Genomic DNA, 13,528 nt, shown 5'->3' with positions numbered 1-13,528 from the left:
TACAAAATCTATTTTTAATTTTCCTTCACTAGGATTACATATTGCTTAATCTCCTTTGAATTTTTTTTCCTAACCTGTAGAAATTTTATATATATATATATATAAGTGTATTTTCCCCATACATAAATGCCAATTTCTAGCTCAAAGTCTCTGAAAACAGGTAAATAATATTCCTGGTAATTCACATCTAGAAACTGTGTTTCCAGCTGTGAGCACAGTGCTAACCTCTGTTTTATGAAATGAGAAAAACCTCTTATCACATCAAATCAGAAGTTATCTCATGCTAACACAGGGGGAAATCCCTGCCATACTTCTGTGTCAGGAATTCACTGGAGTATTATTATATGCTCAAAAAGCTATCTTCAGAAGTTAGGGGAGAAGATTATTTTTGTTGGGGATTCCACACAATGTGAAGGGTTTGTTTTTTTTTGTGTGTGTGTGTGTTAGGATAAATGCTTTTAGTGTGTTCTTACAGAGAAGTAGATTTGTGTACAGAGAGAAAAGGTGGTTTTTCCTCAGAAGTTTTAGATCAAAATTGTCTAGAATTAGATTATTTCAATTCTGGACTTTTATTTATTTTTCTTTTTCTTTTTTAAAAAAATATCTTTTAGGAATAAAAGATCAAACTCAAATGTTTGTCAAAGATATTGAACTTTTTAGCATTTATTCTGCATGATCTTTCTTAGATTGTTGGCATTTAAGATATGCATGTTTCTCTTATAATTTTTAGTGTAATAACTCTCCAATAGTATGCAAAATTAATATTCACCCCTCAGACAGCTGAGTGAGTGTAATGGCATTTATTCAGGATTCAGGTTCAGAATTCTTTACTTTCAGGTAGTGCTGGGTTGCCCTTTGCTGGCTCCAGACCCCTCTGAGCCCTCACTTGCTCCCTCTCTGCTGCAGAGCAGGAGGAGGAAAGATAAAAAAGCTCCTGGACCATGAGGAGATCACACCTCAGTTCCCAGGGCAAAACAGGCTCAACTTGGGAAAGACTAATTGCATTTATTGCCAATTAACCATGGAGCTGGCTGGTGAAAAACAAAGATAAAAATACCTGAGCACAGCAGCTTTTCTTTCCAGGATCAACTTCACTTCTTCATTCCCAGCTCCTTCCTCCGCCCCCAGCCCAGCCCAAGGGGCACAGGGGGAGTTGGAGATGCTGCTTTGTGTCCCATCCATTTATTGTGTCTTGTATCTATTTATTCTGTATCTGTTTGTGAGTGTAAAAAATGAGGGTTTTCCTATTCAGTATTGAGTCGTTTGAGCTTAGACACTTGAGATGCTTTGAACCCTTGAGTATTTATCTGACCTCAGATTCTCTTAAAATGCTTCAATGTGGACATTGAAGTCTTTCGGAAGAGGAATGTGGAATTGAGAGCCACTGATTCCCCTATGAATAGGGATCAACCGGGTGCTTGGAACAAGGTTCACAGGAGGGAAATGCTGCTAATTCCAGTTTTGACTTTCCTGGATGTATTTTTGAGACCAGCATGGGAATTCCTTGATAGGAAATCCTTTAATTTCCATATTACTTTTTTAAAGAGTAAAATCTATTCCAGTCTAATCCAAAGCACTCCTCCCTACCTCCTTCTTTTCCAAACAGCAGCGAAGAAACCTGAATGAGGCCAGACTGGCTGAGGACTATTTCTCCCACATTAAATTGGATGATTATCGTTCTCCTTCATCATCACTGATAAGAAAAATATTTCTTGGAACCTGAAGTCTGACTAGAGATGGCACTGATAAAGCATCCAACACGACTCTGAATTTTTATTATTTCACCTGTTCAAAGTTTAATTTAAATCCTATGACTATCTTAAGGGTTTTTTTAAAATACCTCTTTATCTGGGTATATTTTTAAACTCTCTGAAATGTAAGACTCTTGATGGATTATATGGTGAGGATGAATTGCTCTTGAATCACATACATCATGTACTACATCTTTTATGTAAGGTGAAACAATGAATGTAAGGTTGGCTGTGACAGAGTTTTACTTCACGTATCAATAACAAGTCTCATAATGTGAAATTTTAAAAAAGGAAGAAAAGGAAATAGTGTGAAGATTATTATGGGAGTTTTTATACAGCACAGTTTAATTATTTGCTTCAGTAATGATTGTTAAATAATTATTTCAATGTGGAAAGCCCTCACAGTCCCATCCCTTCAAAAACTAAATGGTTTCATTACCAGTAACTAATTTACAAGGCAATTTCAAAGTCTCAGGATTCCTTGTCTGCCTGAGATTTACATTCTCTAATAAAAGGCCCTGGCTAGGAGAGATGAATTAACAACTCATTAAAAAGGAGAGGACGCTTTTGGTATCTTTATTCTGTGTCCTGGCCCTCCCTGGTGCTGAGCATCCCTGTATCCTCCTTGTCCTGCTCAGGCAGGTACAGGTGGGATCCCACAACACCTGGGGGAAGGACAGGCTTGGCAGGGCTGGGCTGGTTCTTTAATGTCCTGAAATAGTTTATATTCCAAAACACTTTCCATGTAGGCAAAAGTCAGCTTTCTGTTTGATGTGTTTCAAGGCTGAGGACAAAAGTTTTCTCCAGCCTAAATATCAGCTACTTCAAGATTTTTTTTTTTGATCCTAGGAAGAAATTTTTTCCTTTTTCTTTTTTTTTTTTTTTTTTTCCTACCCCAGAGACTGATTCTGGCCTTGGGCTTAAATGTGTTTTTTCCTGAAGAGAAGGGATATTCTTTTTGGAGACCCTGGCTATATTTTCCCCTCAGGTCTAACTTTATTTTTATCATTAATTATTTCATCTTTTAGAAGGGATCTAAAGTCAAATTTCAGACTACTTCAACAGCAATCTTTTTTGTAATTTATAAAGCAGAGAGAGCAACCCTGGTATTTCTGCTTTGTTTCAATGTTCAAGACCACCTCTGCAGTTTTAAGCAGACATTTAGTTCTGCTGCTCTCAGCACAATTGTGGTGACCTTTAATCCCTTTTGAATCCCCAGATTTTCTCCTTTACTGTGCTTCAGCAAAAGGGGAAAAAACCCAAACCCTTAAACAATTTTAGTGTGATCTTTTAAGATGTTCAGTTCTCAATGGTTCTAAGTCACTATTTTGCCTTGAGAGAATCTCTCCCATGGTAATTCCTCTGAATGCAGGGCAGATGAAGATCTTTACTGTGTTTTATTGTGAGGCTGGAGAAGAGCTGGACCTGGAGAGTGATGGGGAGTGGGAACAGCTTTTCAGGGGGGGCCCTGAGGGTCCTGACCATGAGCCAGCCCCAGGATCCCCCTGAGATCTGGGATGTGCTGGGAAAGTGCTGCAGGAAGGGCAAGGGAGGTGATGCTTCCATCTGCCCAGGCAGTGTCTGAGCCTGGAGCACCAAAGGACAGAACTCGCTGCAGCTAAACACAACCAGCACTTCTCCTCTGCCCTGTCTGTGCCACCTACAACCTTAAAGCTGCTCTCAAACTCCTCTCCAGCTTGTGTGTCCATGTGTGAATACAAACTTTCCAAAATTTCACAACTTGCCTGTTTTAAATCACGCAGAATCGAGTCTGTCCATTGATTTAACAAAAACATTGCTGGTTCCAGCCAGGGAACTGCCCCTTGAGGATGAGCACCACAGCAGAGCCAAGAGAACCCCCATAAACACCTGCATTCCCATCTGGTGATGGCTGATGGCACATTTACATCTATTGATGGCACATTCCCGTGCACTGGTGGCACATTCCCACCCACTGGTGGCACATCCCCATCCCATCCATGGCTGGCACCTGAGCCCACACCCCAGGGATGGTGACAATCCCTGCCCACACCCTTCCCAACAGTTTCTCTGCATCTGAACTGCAGAGCAGCTGCATTGTCTGAACCCACTGTGATTGTTGGGATTAATCTGAGATCCCTTGCACAGCCTCACAAACCAGCTCAGACCCCACACCACTGCAGGGGGATTTTTTCTTTGTTTTGTTTCTGATGTTACCATGTGCAATGGGGAAGAGTGGCAGCCCAGCAGTGAGTTGCCTTGACTTTCTGAATTTGTGAGCATTTTTAGCAGTTTGTTCTTGATACCAATCTATGTATTGTCATATTTATGTGAAGATACCCAAGGAATCTGGAACCATAATAATAATAAAGTGTCAGCTCTGTGCCTGCTAATAGAAGATGACTTTTAACTTCTTAGTGCATGCTAAATAAACATCAAATATCCTTAGCCCCTCCAACTGACCAAAAGATGAATTTCGAACCCATAATGGCATTAAAATGCATCAGAAATGAAAAGAACATAAGGATTCATCATAGGTCAGAAAACAAAAATGCTTTCAAACTATCAAGAGCACAGTATATGCTATTCTCATTTTTTTCCTACTTCAAGTTTCTGAAATATTTATTAAGGAATAATCTGCAGAATAATGAATATTGCTTTCTTGTAGAAGTACAGAATGTATGCTATATTTCTGCTATAGCATTGTATTAAATATGCATGATGTGAGTTTGTAGTCACTTTGGGGCCAGCTACTGACTGCTCTGTGTTTTAGCAAAAAATGCTGGTTCAGTTAAGGTAAAAAAACCCCAAACCATTAGTTTAGTGATGGCTTCTCATCACTTCAAAAAACCAAACAACAAAAAAAACGCCATAAAAATAAATATCAAATTCTTTCTTTCTTTTGATAGTTTGCTGCTATTAGAAAGTTACATGTCCAATAGGGTCCATCTCACTGTCCAAATGCAATATTGATTTAAATTTTGAAAATATGAAAAGTTTAAGCAGAAAGGTTTATGCTACTCTCAACAGCTAAGGTCATAATTCCTTAATAAAACCAAAGAGTGGTAAAAGAAAGTATCCAGGATGTGTTCAGATAGCAATGAAGAAAAAAAAAAAAAAAATTGGCATTACTAAATTTTGGCCACAAAATTGTAGGAGAAGCTACTTCAAACTCAGGGAAAAAAAGAGAAGACACAGCATCTTTGGGGACTGTCACAGCTCCAGTGCCTTAGCACGCTCCTTGTCATTCCTGCTGGGATAGGCAGAACATGTCCCCAGGGATTGCTGGGAACCAGAATGTTCCTGCAGACATGTCAGGAATGTCTGTCTCCCTGGAGTCACAGCTCTACTCCTGTCTACTCAGAGAAAAATGCAAAAAAAAAATTTATATATATTGCTTGTTTTTAATTACCTATTGAATCGCTGGGTCTGTGGTGACTGATGGTCTGAAAATCTAAAACAAACATTCGCTTTTATGTGTGATTTAAGATTTTCATGCTTTGTTTTCTAAATGATAAACAGCTAAAGGAAGAAAGTCACCAGCATATAACCTGGGTTTTTTGATTTATTTATTTTTTTATTAGCAGAACATTATTATAGAAAACCTTGTTAATGATGTAAATTATACAAGTAGATGCAACGTCCCTCTGATAGATCATCACTCTGAGATGGGGATTTTGCTGCTGTTATTAAAGGTTCATTTCAGATCTATGCCAGGGTATATTTTACCTGGGTAATTTTGTATTGCTGAATTAGGGAAACACAATTTGAATATCTTTTTAGACCGTGCTTTTTACTTATTTTTTTTTTTCTCCCAAATGCAGCTGTCTGTTACTGAAAATCTGAATTAATGGCCCTGGTTTATTTACATATACTATGGGAACAATGTCATTTAGGGCTGATTATGTTAAATCACTGTGTTGCTCTTGTGACAAATGCAGTTGCTTAAAGGGGGTGCTTCCATCAGAGCCAAGCCTTCCCTCAGTGTTATTATTCAAGGCACCACTCAAATTGCCTTCATAAATATCCAGCTGTAAGAACTCGAGCATCAAGGTGTGATATATAGATAAGAGCAGCTTCTGAAAGTAGCTTGTAGCTGGTATCTAAACTCTGCTGTAAATAATGTTCCCAACTGCCTTTCCCCCCCAACAATATTTACAGCACTAACTGGGAATTTCTGCATTTGCCACCGCCTTTTAAAAAACTTTTCAGCCTCTTCTCTGTTCTTTCTATAAGCAGCACTCACAAAAAGGAGATAGGAATTCAAATGCAGTGCAAATCTTTTGCTTTCAAATAGTCTAAAGGAATCTTGACTCCTAAAAACATAATTCTTAGCTAAAGCACCACTGTCAGAGTGGAAAGAGCCTTAAGAATTAATAATCTTTATGGAGTGGGAGGTTTTCTTGTCAATGTTAGAGCCCAGAACTGGAGTGGTTCTCGTGCATCACTGACCAGCTGCAGAGGCCACACAAATAGGCTGATTAATTCCTACATGAAAGTCTTAAATAGAGGTTCTTGAAAAAAGAATTAACTATGTTTTATGAAATTTCAGAGGAAGGAAGGATAAACTTGCCTATTCAAAATTAGAACATACAGATACATTCTGTTGATTTGATTCTCTAGTAATTATGATTGTTGCTCACGTTTCTTTTTTTCTTCTGCCATCACACTTGCTAAGTTCATTTTCCAGTAGGAGAACTTCTCCTTGGTAATCAATTGTAATGATTGTTTGGTAATTGAATATGATTATTATTTTAAACAAGAAACATAAGAAATTATATTGGGGGGGGGGGGGGCTGATGGAAACTACAAGGATTCATGCTTGGATAAGATCAATGTATACAATAGAACAATATGAGTTTAATAATTAATATGTAGTTATATAACAAAAGGGTATAAAAACATCCATCCTGAATCCATGCTGGAGTCAGATTTGGGTCTGTACCCTGTACCCCTCATTCCCAGAGCTAGTCAATAAAAACCCCTGCAGATAATCATCCTGTTATTATGTGTTTCAATGCTAACAAATGACCTGGTTAGGTTTAGATTGTGTCCAGGTGTAAAGTTTGCACATCAATACAATGAAACCAGACCCCAGCTGATGCTGCTGACTCCACAGAGGAGCTGAGGAATGAAGGAGTCAAAGGTTCTGCTTTTGTCCCTGTTGCTTCTCTTCATGCAGCAAACAGAAACTCTGCTGGTCCTGGTGGTTCAGCTCATCCCTTCTGCAGTACCAGACACCAATTGTTGTACCATTAGTTTGGGTACAAATATGCCAAGATATGTCTTTAAAATTCTGTTGTGCTGTGAAAAAATGCATAAAGCTGGATCTGAGAATCTGATGTACAATAAGAGGCAGACATCAGCTGTAACAGATTTTGACATCTTCTGGCATGGTTACAGGAAATCCAAATTATAAATGGGAATCAATCTATCTTTTTTGGTGGTTCTGAAAGAATCAAATTCAGTTGTGTAATGTTATTTCATTAGGCTTCCTTTTCTCTTTTCAAATAATGGTTATTTTCAAATTTCAGTTCAATTTCTCTTTCTTATGAAACAATTTGGTCTCCACACAGTTTCCATTTTTGTCACTTATCCCCAGTGTAAAGTATAGAGAAAATCTTAGTGCTTCATTTCTCCTTGTAAACAAGCCCATTTTTTTCTGGTAAATGACTATTTGATACAAGCAAATTTGTGTTATCCTAATTATTACAGCAGGAAATAGGCATGGCTACAAAAGAGAAAGAAGTTGTGTGTCCCCTCTCCCCCAGGTCACTCTGTTTAGTTCACAAACAGAATTTTGTCACAGCTTTGTCTTTGCCCTGCATCACTCCATGGTGACTGCCCTGGCATTATCCACATCTGTAAAGGTGCAGAGTTGTGTTAGGGCTTGGCTAAAATTCCTAACACAGAATGGCAGTGCAGATGTTGTGGGAGAAGAAGCCAAACATGGCACTGGTGCCTAAATCTTCATCCTTGGGCTCCAACACTTTCACTCACTGCACTCCAACACCTTTGGTCTTGGAAGGATCACAGAGGAGCTCCTCAGACAAGTGGAATGCAAGGGACATGTGGCATCAGAAGGCTCTCAGACTTGTTCCAGTTATATATTCATACATTTTAATGCTTGTTTTAAAGTTGTCTGAGCCCACATGTGGAGGAAGTGTGTCAAACGATTTCCATATATTGCATTGCACTGATCAGAGCTTTGCCACAGATGTGTTCCCCCTGCCCATTGCAAATGCTACAGAGCAGCTGGAACAAGGGAGATTGATGATTTTGTGACAAGGTGTGTGGGGGGAGTAAATAAATACAAAGAAACAGAAGAGCAAGAACAAAAAAAATTCAGTTGAAAACAGAATTGCTTGGAGATTTCAATATTCTCTCTAGATAAGTTTTAGGTTTGAAGAATACTTGAAGGTTTGAAAAGGTTACTTTCAGAAGGCTCAGAACAACTGAGAGCTATGAGTAAGTGCCTGTGTTCTGTATGAGATCAGCAGGCTTTTTTTTCCTCATGATTCAGCCACTGTTGGTGACCTCAGACCTTAAACCTGCAAAGATGCTGCCCCCAGCTCTGATGTTTCACTCCTGGTTTTGGCCTTAAGGAGGAGGGTGCAGAACTGTCTGTAAGAGTTAGAAAGGTTATTGAACACTTATGGAGAAGCAAAGCCACTGCTTAGAATGAGGAATTTTCTAAATATCATCAAGTCTGGGAAAGAGAGAGAAAGGAAAAGTGATGCCTGTAGCTTCCTGTGCTGTGAAAATGTCGAGTGGGAGAAGGGGAAGGAAAAGTTACTAAAGTGTAAGGTCTGTCTGCATTTCCCATAAAACGATGCTAAGCTTTCAAGAGAGAAAAAACAAAAACAAAAACAAAACAAAACAAACAAACAAACAAACAAAAAAAACCTTTAGTAAATATAAAGTGAATGGAAAGAATTCCACAATTCCACGAGTTTTTAAAGTATCTACTGAGATGGATGTTGTGACGGGAGTGCAGAAGACAAGAGTTTAAATGCTGTTATGGCCTGTTGCTGTTTTACAGTGATATCCTATAATCAACCACGAGCTTGGGTTTCCCCACAATTATTACAGCTTGTTATCTTGGGAACAGTGAGAGGAAATGTGTGAGCAGCCAGCTATTATATAGTGACCACTTATTTAGAAGAAAAAAGGCACAGAACAAGGAGAGCAACTTTGCAAAGTGGCTCCCAGTGCCATCTAAAGTACTGAATGCTACCATTTAGTTTATATGAAACTATAAAGACAACTTTGGCCAAGTTCCTGCTTTTACAAATTGGTGTTTCTGTGCTTCATTCAACAAAGTGATAGCAGCTTTAGCATAGAGCAAATTGGATGGAGATGTGATTCCTTTGTCTCCACGGTGCTCTCTTACACTTACATTAATAATCGTTATAACACAGTTATTGCTCAGCTCTTTTTCCCTTGCTAAAGTAAAACAGGAGCAGTCCATCTCCTTGATGTATTTTGCAGAGTGAATATAGAGTGAATCTCACCCATAAAAGTGCTGTTGGGTTGACAGCGTTGTGAAATGAAGTTCCCTGCCCAAATGAATATGGCCAATATAAAAGTACAAGTCTCTCAGATATTGCTTAGCTCATGAAGGTTAATCTGCTCCACTCCTGTGTTTTGCAGTCCTTGTTCCATCACTTTTTGGACGGCCTGTTGAGACTACTAATAAATACACGTTTTAAAAATATTGCTCACCTAGATGAGTCCTTAAAATTAACTCTAGTGATCCCAGATAGCATGGGGCAAGGGAAAGCAGATTGTTTCCAAGTCAAACTTCTACCTTGACAGATTTTTATTCTTTTGGTGCAGATCAGATCCCAGCCTGCGCTACCTGAAGTTCTTTAGATATTCTTTTTGCACCTCCATAGTGGCTAAGTTGGGATATAAAAAATCCACCTTCCAGCACCAGGTAACTGATGGGGAAGGCAGAACTCACCATCCTAGTGGGGAACAGTTTGTCCTGTCAGCAGCTTCGTGTTTCCCTGATTTCCTTCTGTAATGCTGTGTTTCCTGTAATTCATTGGAAAAGAAGCAAAACTTCATTTTCTTAGAAATCTCAGTCAGGTATTTAAGTCTCAGCAGTGCAGTTTTGTTATGTTTTTAGTTTTTAATGAGAATTATAGGACATAATATAGTTGCTTCAATTTGATTGGAGATTTTTAGCACCTTGCCCCATTTTGTCTTGTCCATCAGCAGCCCAAAGCACTTTTACCTTTCTTCTGAGAAAAGACTAGTAAATCCATTCCATTTAATCACTGAAATGGGAAAAAAAAAAAATCAACAGGAAAACAAAAAAATAAACCCCCAAGAGCCCAAACACAAGCAAAACAGCTCATCTTTTTCTGCTGGTCAAAAAGCACTGGAAGCACTGCTGTGAAATTCTGAGTTGAATTATAAGAGCACTTATTCTGATTCCACGTTGGGTTTGAACATAAACAAATTAGAGCTGTTAATTTTGTGAGAAGCTCCATCTAGATTAGGCTTTACCTTGAACTCCCACTATCATATTCCCCAGGACAACAGAACAATAATTTGTTGTATAAACAATAACAGTAGGGACTTGGTCTCTCTGGACACCCCCATCTGGCTGAGGAAATCTGGTTGTTAGCATATCAAAAGACCTGCTGAATTTCTTCAGTTTACACAGACTTAAATTAATAGAACTCTGTAAAAACTTTCTACCACTTCTATTTATTTTTTTTATAACTAAAATTTGGAATCCAATAACATTTATGAGACAGTGTTATTTTTACTTTTACATATTGAAAGTCTCTACCCTCCGTTTCTTTAGGTAGAGAATTTTTAATTTCTTAAAAAAATAAAATCCCCAATTTATCTATTCTCAAGTCCCTACTTTCTTTGTGAAGGTAACTTCCCACTGGAGACAGAAATGTTGTTTTCCTGCTGCAGCTAAAAACAGTCTCAAGGTCCCTCATGGTCGTGTTCTGTTTCTTTGCATTAAAAAAAAAATAAAAATAAAACAAACCACATTTCTGCCAAATTATCCATTGTCTCGAAACACCAACAAATAACACTGTGTTCAGCATGTTAAAATCCCTGGTAATGTTCTGAACCTCTGGCTGATTTGAGGTTCAGTATAATTTTGTGTTATTGAAGCTTTTATAATACCGTGGGCTTGGGGGAAGGTGTTTGTCCTTTTGGTGCCACTTTTGCTGTTGCTCAGTGTTACCTGAAATGAAAGGGGAATGTGACTCTTGGGAAGCACAGGGTTAAACTGATGTGTGTTTATTCCACTGTTATTTTTATTGCTTCTTTTTCTCCTCTCCTTTCCTTGATTTAAGTCTCTATTTTCTTGGATTCGTTTAAAAGGATAAAACACACACGAAAAAAAAAAATTGTTGCTTTCATATAAAGAAAGAAGAGGCAAAGTTTTAAATAAAAATGACTTGCCAAATATTTTATTTTCATTGAAGTAACTGAGAAGGTTTTGTACAAGCACTTCTGTCTCAACAGAAAGTGCATATGCAAAAGTAGAATAACAAAAAGATTTATTGGCTGAAACAATTCCCACTGTCATGTGGTACATAAGGATTAAATATTTATTCCTTCTCACTGGGATTATAAAACTCTATTCAATTATGTTGCAGACACTACCAAATGATTGTTGAGGCCTCTAATAATGCTGCAAATGGTAAAATATATAGTATAAACAATACATGAGGAAACATTATGGGAAAATATTCTCTAGCCCACAGAGTTTGCTTCTTTGTTGCAGTAATTATTGAGACAGATGACAAAGCCATCAGCAGTCTGTGGTGCTAAAAAAAGTGAATTTCAAAGGTGTTCTGCTGTGTATGAGCCCAAAAGCTGCAGCGGTTTGGGGCTGCACAGTGCAGGCTGCAGGTTGTCCCTCCTGACTGTCCTAAGCCTCTCTAGAAATTCAAAAGAGCTGTTTTTTCTTTTTTTTTTTTTTTTTTTTTTTTCTTTAGCCAGATTAATGTAACAAAAAAAAAAAAAAAAAATATATATATATATATATAAAAAAAAAAATCTCACTTATCCCCTTTCTTCCTGAATGAAGCCATTTGTCCTTTCCCAGTGGGACTGTGCAGCATTGGGTACAGGGGGTATTTCTGCACCGTGTGCTGACCGTGGCAATTAGCACAGCCTGTAATTACACCAGCAGAAATCTGCACTTTTGGCAGAGCCTGACTCCAGCCCCAAACACAAGGCAGCAGCAGCAGCAGCAGCTTTTATTCAGGATCTCTCCTTGTAGGTTTACAATTCCTCTAAGACTTGTTCACTGCAGGCATATCTCTGTTAGAAATTCTTCCCTTTATTTCTCCTGGGACTGTTGTGTGTAACTTTGCCAGCCCAGGAGCTCGGGCTGTGTCGTGACGATTTTGTAATTAGCTGTTCCCAGCACTAACTTTGCTTTCAGAGGGAAGAGCATTCCTAACCCCTGCTTTTTCCCCTCATGCCATATTTTTCTCTCTTATCTCTTAAAAGGTGGTGTTCTTTGCAGGCAGTTGTAACCATTAGTAATCAAAACCCAGCACAGCATTTGTCAGAAATCCCATTGCTTCCAAACTGTTGCTGTAAATGAATGCATTCCTATGCCAGTATGATAATTTTAAAAGCATTATCAGAAGAACTGGAATTATTTTCTCATTTCCTCCCCAGCAAATGGATCCATTGATCCTTAATCACTTCCCAGTAATTGTGCTAATTGTTGTGTTTCCATTAATAAGTTTAAAACTGTGCCATCAGATTTGTAGGTGTGTGTGTATGCATCACTATGCCTTGAGTGCATCAAACTATTTTTAAACAGCAGTAATGAATTTTGGCTAAGACAGAAATGTTTTCATACTTCTGTTAGTCAACAGCCTTAAAGTAGATGGAGAAAATGGGAAAATATCAACAGTGCCCATCATCTGGGCTGCATGCCAGTATTGATAACAAAATAATTAAAAGATAACAGTGTTTAAAAACAAACTGTAAGCCTGGCCAAAGTGAAAATCAAACCCAATCAGACTAGTTCTGTGCAGGAAATGCACAATGTAAGCTTGTATAATGTTGTTTGCCATTATCCTTAGGAGCTCTGAAAGAGTCAGCACTCCAATGCACATTATTTCTTGTAGGACCCTGATGATTCCTAATTTTCAATTAGCAGACAGTAGAACTGTACTGTGTCTTCTTGTTTTTTGTGTTTTGTTTTTTTTGTTTGTTTGTTTGTTTGTTTGTTTGTTTTTTTGGTTTTTTTGTTTTTTTTTTTTTTTTTTTCTTTGTTGTTGTTTATGAGAATAAAATAAGGAAAATTCCCCAAATCAGGACTGTTTTGCCTGTTTTGGTCCTTTCTGGATGTCTGAGTGACAAACTGCCACAAAATTTTTAATGCTGGGTATTTTTTCCATAGAAATGTCTCACTTCAAATCAGTGTTTGAATGTGAGGAGGGTGTTTCAGGGAGAGAAACAAGACCATGTTTAAGACCATTGAACATGACACAAGAGAAGCATTTGTCATTAATTCAGCTTAGCATTTATCTAGGAAGGCTTGTATTGCAATATTTTATTATTTTGCGTTGGCAGTGGAATGCTCTTGCCTAGACTGTTCAGCCCCCTTTAAACTGCAGCCTCCTCAGTGCTGCAGCTCTTCCCTAACAAACAAAAAAACTGCAAAACCCTGGAGATCAGAAGTGCTTATCAGATACTTTCAAGCACTCTGCCTTTAGGAAATTAGAAACGTTAGAATTCCTCAGGAACTCACTGCATGTCAGCATCTGGCTGGGTCCTGGAATGCTTTGCTA

At 38.2% G+C, this 13,528-nt stretch overlaps 1 protein-coding gene across 12 annotated transcripts in view; it reads left to right on the top strand.

Moving 5' to 3' along the window:
• The window catches only part of RBFOX1 (RNA binding fox-1 homolog 1), a 1,119,155-nt gene that overhangs the window by 687,848 nt on the left and 417,779 nt on the right, over positions 1-13,528 (top strand). The gene's annotated exons all lie outside the window — the stretch shown is intronic.

The sequence above is a fragment of the Zosterops lateralis genome (genome assembly GCF_965231275.1).
Source record: "Zosterops lateralis genome assembly, chromosome: 15".
Taxonomy (NCBI): domain Eukaryota; kingdom Metazoa; phylum Chordata; class Aves; order Passeriformes; family Zosteropidae; genus Zosterops; species Zosterops lateralis.
This window is presented reverse-complemented; position numbering and strand designations above follow the sequence as displayed.